Source organism: Moschus berezovskii, chromosome 26, assembly GCF_049115385.1.
Source record: "Moschus berezovskii isolate FMDL1 chromosome 26, NW_MosBer_1.0, whole genome shotgun sequence".
Taxonomy (NCBI): Eukaryota; Metazoa; Chordata; class Mammalia; order Artiodactyla; family Moschidae; genus Moschus; species Moschus berezovskii.
The window spans coordinates 28,608,798-28,614,797 of NC_142485.1; the positions used below are offsets into that span (position 1 = coordinate 28,608,798).

The 6,000-nt window shown below is 43.3% G+C and overlaps 1 long non-coding RNA gene across 1 annotated transcript in view; it reads right to left on the bottom strand.

Moving 5' to 3' along the window:
* The window catches only part of LOC129549329 (uncharacterized), an 80,580-nt gene extending 75,381 nt beyond the window's left edge, over positions 1-5,199 (bottom strand). Inside the window, exon 1 of the long non-coding RNA XR_008684541.2 lies at positions 4,920-5,199. This is a non-coding gene — a long non-coding RNA (uncharacterized LOC129549329). The remainder of the gene's footprint in view (positions 1-4,919) is intronic.
* Positions 5,200-6,000: the final 801 nt, after the last annotated feature.

Genomic DNA, 6,000 nt, shown 5'->3' on the forward strand with positions numbered 1-6,000 from the left:
GAATATATATAAAATATAAATAAGCTTCTGGGCACATTTTAATTTAAAAGAAATCAATGTTTTGCTAAAATAATTTTAATTATTCAAATTGCCCGTTGTCATTATGAGCGTCATTCTTTTTCTAATTAAGGGTGATCATTTACTCAAATTGTCCTCCTCTTGGTGGGTAATGGGCAAAAACTGACCTTGTGAAAAGAACTCACTTCCAAAAAAAGGAATATCTCTCTACATTTCAGTTCGTGCTTAAAAAAGACAAATAAATGGGAGAAGGGCAGAGGGGTGGTGTGGAGGGTGAACCAGCTTTCTAAATGCCCAGGGCACCAGAGAAAAAGCTTATTCCGTGCATACCTAATGAAAGGGCAAGAGCAGAGAACCAACCAGGTTGCAGCCTGTCTGAAAGAAGATCTAGTTTGCTGCCCAGCTCTGGGTCACAAGCACCTGCAGGAGGCAGACCTGCAGAAGTTTCCTGCTTTGCTCTCTTCATCACCACTCCCTCACTTCCTTTCCCTCACCTCTGCCCGCCCATTATACATAAGAGTATGAAAACTCCAAAGTCGAGTTCTGTCTAGGGTAAATATTTAACCCTTATCTCGCTCATATTTGCCATCACACTCAAAAGATATTCCCATACATATTTGTCATTTTACTTCCTGGTAAGTCATGTATATGGTGTTTTTAAGAGGAGGAGGATTATGCTGGGAATGGCAGACATCAGCGGGTCTGTGGACCTGAGCTGGTTGGCAAGGGCCTGCCAGAGCTTTGAGACCAAGCTGATGGCTTCTGCTTAGTAACACTTAAATCAGGAAGAAACCCAGATGAACCCACCTCTAAGAGGGAATGAGGAAACTGGAGGATGGGGTCCTGACAGGAAAAGGTGGCCCCAATGAGGAGGTAGTGACCACACCACTACTGCCCAAGAGCAAAGAGAAAGCAGGTACCATCTGCTGACTTGGAATGCCAGGGGCCATGGATCTGCCCAGGACGGGTGGAGGTTCGCCTGAAATGAGAAGCATGTGCCATCAAGGATCTGGGTGCTCATATGCCCTTTCAGTTCAGTTCAGTGGCTCAGTCATGTCCAATTCTTTGAGACCCCATGGACTGCAGCACGCCAGGCCTCGCTGTCCATCACCAACTCCCAGAGCTTGCTCAGACTCATGCCCATGGAGTCGGTGATGCCATCCAACCATATGCCCTTTGTGTGGGCACAAAAACTATATACTCAGGCCAATCTAAAGAACTGGAAATTTCAGAGTTCTAAAACAGTGTGGGTATAAACTTTCTTGGAAACCTTTGATTGCCTTAGAAGTAGCACAACATTCAAAGTTGAGGAAAGCCTGAGATAAACATTAGTTTTCATGGGTTTCATCATAAGGCTTCCCCCCTCACCCCTACTTTACAGAGAACCTATTGAACAGAGATGAAAATATTCTCTTTGAAGTTTGGTTAACTCACTGAGGATTTGAATAAATTTTCATAACTCTAGGTTAAGGAAAATATGCAACAAGCTAGAACATTCATATAAAACATGGATAGCCATAACAGAAGGGGAGAGAAACTGCTGCGGAAGATTCTGGGTCTGTTGTAAAGAAGAGGTTTCTACCACAAAAGTTGCGAAACTTTATCTTGAGATGATAATTATTAAGCCCATCCTACAAAGTCTTTTTAAAAATATTTAGTTAATTAATTAATTTGGCTGTGTCAGGTCTAAGTTGTGGCACGCAGGATCTCAGGTGAAGCATGTTGGATCTAGTTCCTTGACCAGGGATCGAACCAGGCTCCCTGCATTGGGAGCACAGAGTCTCAGCCATTGGACCACCAGGGAAGTCCTCACACAAAGTCTTTAAACAGAGAACAAATAGTACATTCAGGCAGAGAATAAACAGTACAGTCGACATGACTGAGCGACTGGACTGAAATAGTACATTCAAGCCTAGAATTAGAATCTCTTAATTAAAAATCCCATGTGCTTTCAATATGTCAGGAATTGTATACTTTGCATGAGCTTTCTGTTTTAAACATCACAAGAATTATTTCAAATGGTCTTTAGTAGTAGTATGCTCAGTTGTATCCAACTCTTTGCCACCCCATGGACTGTAGCCTGCCAGACTCCTCTGTCCATGGGATTCTTCAGGCAAGCATACTGGAGTGGAGTGCCATTTCCTCCTCCAGGGAATCTTCCTGTACCAGGGATCAAACTCACATCTCTTAACATCTCCTGCATTCACAGACAGATTCTTTACCATTAGCACCACCTGGGAAGCCCATTATTATTACGATCATCAACACCACCATCTAACAGATACACTGAAACTTAGAATGGTGAAATAAATAACCTGGAAGTATTGACCTCATGATTACAAGAGTGAAGATTTGAGCTCAAGTTAACTTGATGTTAAGAATTTTGCTCTTTTATTTCCCTATTGTGATTTCCAAAGATGGATTTTTATGAATGCCTGATGACTCTCAGCTCAGGACACTCCCTGTGGTAATGATTACAGGCTCTCAGCCCATGAAAGGCTAGGACTTTGATCATAGCTGATGTCAGAGTTTTCCCACTGGAGCGTGGGAGAATTCAGGGACCCAGATGAACATGAGCCTGCAGAACTAGTTGTCATGTGTCTATAAGGTACTGACTTCATTCCCTTTCTCCCACGTTTATTCCCTACATCCACCGTGAAGTCTCAATAGGTATGTAGATTTGAATTCCTACCTGTCTTAGGTGAGGTTCTCTGGGAAACCTATCTGAGATGGAGATTTGCACTCAGGGAGTTTATGGGACCAATATCCTGGGGAGAATTGAAGGAAGTAGGATTGAGTGGATGAAAGAGTTCAACTGTGATGCAGTTCTAACAACGGCTTGCAAACCCTCCAGGTGCCAACACTCCCAGAAGTTGGTAGAATAAATGCTTCTGTTCGAGGGTAGTGAAGTAAATTGAAGTCACTCAGTCATGTCCGACTCTTTGCGACCCCATGGACTGTAGCTCATCAGACTCCTCAGTCCATGGGATTTTCCAGGCCAGAATACTGGAGTGGGTCGCCATTTCCTTCTCCAGGGGATCTTCTCAACCCAGGGATCAAACCCAGGTCTCCCACATTGCAGGCAGATTCTTTACTGTCTGAGCCACCAGGGAAGCCCAAGAATACTGGAGAGGGTAGCCTATCCCCTCTGCAGCAGATCTTCCCAACCCAGGAATTGAACCGGGGCCTCCTGCATTGCAGGCAGATTCTTTACCAACTGAGCTATTAGGGAAGCTTCATGGGTAAGCAGCACTCAACTGCCATATAAACATGCCTTCAGTGCATCGGCTGACACCAGCTTGACTCAGCAGACATGGCTAATTCAGCAAGCAGTAGACTCCCTCTGGGAGGTCAGCCTACCAGCAGTGGCAGGAGCAACCCTAACTCACCCGGACTCACTAGCTCCAAGAAGCAGAGCTGCACATGAAGTGCTGTATTTATTAAAGGGCCAGAAGTGCAAACAGAGAAAATCACCAGCAAGGATTTAATGGTATAGGTTGGTGGACCTGATGAAGGTTACAGTCTCTACTCGAAATAGAGATGCTCTGTGGAAGTGGAACACTGTGCCCAGCCCTCCTTCTGGCCCTGAACTTCTGACAGGGGCTCCATAGAACATCTGAGAAGGGAAGAAATGGAGGGAAATGGTTTGATGTCACACCCAGAGTGAGCCAATACAGCACATGCAGACACAACCTGCTGTGATAGCTCATCATGGATTAGGAAGCTAATTTTGGGGTTAAATACATTCTTACGTGTCACACTAAATTTATTCTATTAAAAAGTGTTGTTGGAACACTTTCACTAAGTGTTTTCCAAAGATCAAATGTTAAATCCAATTACACCCTAAGGTTCTCTGTCTACAAGTGAAAAGCGTGGCCTACAGAGCTTTCATTCAATCAATAAAAAATGTAATACTCACCTACTATGTACCAAGTTGGGTTTCCCAGGTGGCGCTAGAGGTAAAGAACCCATCTACCAAAGCAGGAGATGTAAGGGTTCCATCCCTTGGTCAGGAAGATACTAGAGGGCATGGGAACCCACTCCAGCATTCTTGCCTGGAGAATCCCATGGACAGAGGAGCCTGCTGGGCTTCAGTCCATAGAGTCGCAAAGAGTCAGACATGACTGACATGACTTAGTATACATGCATGTACCAAGCATTAGTCCAGTCCCTGGAAACAAAAAAATTTGCTGAAATAGTGCTATCTGATATTAAAAAAATCCTGTGTACGGAAGACACATAAACAGCTAGTTAAATAGTGATTTGATAGTGTTACATACAATAGTGTTACACACAAATTGCTATGAGAGCCCAAAGGAAGAAGTAATCAGAGAGACATGACAATAACACCCTTGGAAATAATGGCAGGTGTTGAACTGAATGTCGGAAGCATGGTTTGCACTCCTAGGGCCCTGTAGTCTAGCAGCCCTTAAGCTAACACCATTGCTGTTTTTAATGTCATCCTTGCAGGGGTGGCAGGTGTAATGGTAACAGAAAAAGCAGAGAGAGAGAAATACTTCAAGTAAGCTAGGTTTTCTGAAAGTTTTCTCTACAAAATCTAAACAGAACTTGACATTTGCCTTCAAAGAATGCAGTTATAAAAAAGAACATAAGCACAATTAAACCACTCAATCCTTTACACATTTTTTTTTCTTTTGCAGTAATCTCAACCTTTCTGATTTACACATACTTTATCATCAAAGAAAACTGACCTTGATTTCAAAACCACAATTTAATGACTCACCCAGACCTACACCCACTCCACTCCCCCCGACCCCTGCAAAAACTGCTTCCTTTTAAAAAAGAACTATTTCTTGCTTTAAGGTTTCATGCATGCATCAACGGCTTAATTTTTGTTTAGAGTTTTCTAGATGGCAGTTAGGAAACAGGAAAGGACTCACCTCTCTGAAAAGCAACGTAACGTCTGGCTAGCTGTTTATTCCGCTGCCTGCGAAAATGATTTCAGATGGTTTGCTGTGGATCGCCCAGACTTCCTCAGCTCCCTCCCGCTCTGGCGAAAATTCCTTTCCTGGGGCGGTAAGTTGAGAGGAGAGCTGTGTAACATTAGACAACGAACACCTGTCCTCCAGAGCTTCCAGTGGATTCTTCATCACGAGCAGCCTAGAAGCGAGAGTTTCAAGTCACATTTTTTTCCATGCAGGATGTGGTCAAATTTCGAAATTTTAAAATGAAAAAAAAAAAGGTATGTAAATATTTTAATCTCAGATAAAATTTGACAGGGAGGGGAAAGGAATCAGGAGGGATGGAGAAATATTTCTCCTAGGTTAGGACTTTGCGTGAGGCTTGGAGAGGCATGCACTCTAAATAGCTGGGGACAACCTTCCGATAGAGTTCTAAATGCACTGTTAATGTTGGAAAGAATTAAATAAGTAATATTTTTATAAGAAAACCTTTGCTTGCATTCTATACTCCTCTATTATTTGATTCTTATGACACAAACTTTTCAAAAGAATGAACATTTGCCAAAAGAATGATAAATAGATAAATGCATAAATTTTCCTCTGTTCAAAAAAAAAAAAAAAGAATGCTAAATAGAAATACACAAAAATGTTCTCACGGGGAACACCCACTCTGTAAAGTCTCATCTAGCCGGGGGTGCATTCCTCCCATGATACTATGCCCTGTGTTTCCAGCAAGCACGGGTCTCCTTTTGGCCTACTGAGATTGGGATGACCTTGGCTACCGGGCAAAGGCAGAAAAGAGATCAAGGCATGCACAGAAACAATAATCGGGGGAGACAAACTTGAATTCCACAGCAGTCTGGCAGGGACGGCGGAATGGCCCGCTGCACTGTCTGCCTCGGCACGCAGTTCAACTGTCTGCTCTGACAGAAGCCTCCCCACAGCAGCCTCTGAACTACAGACACACGCGGCTGTCGCTCAGCCACACCCCAGAGCAAGCACTCTTCCATGTGAGCTGATAAACGTATGAGAAAATTACTGTTGGCAAATGAGTTTATTA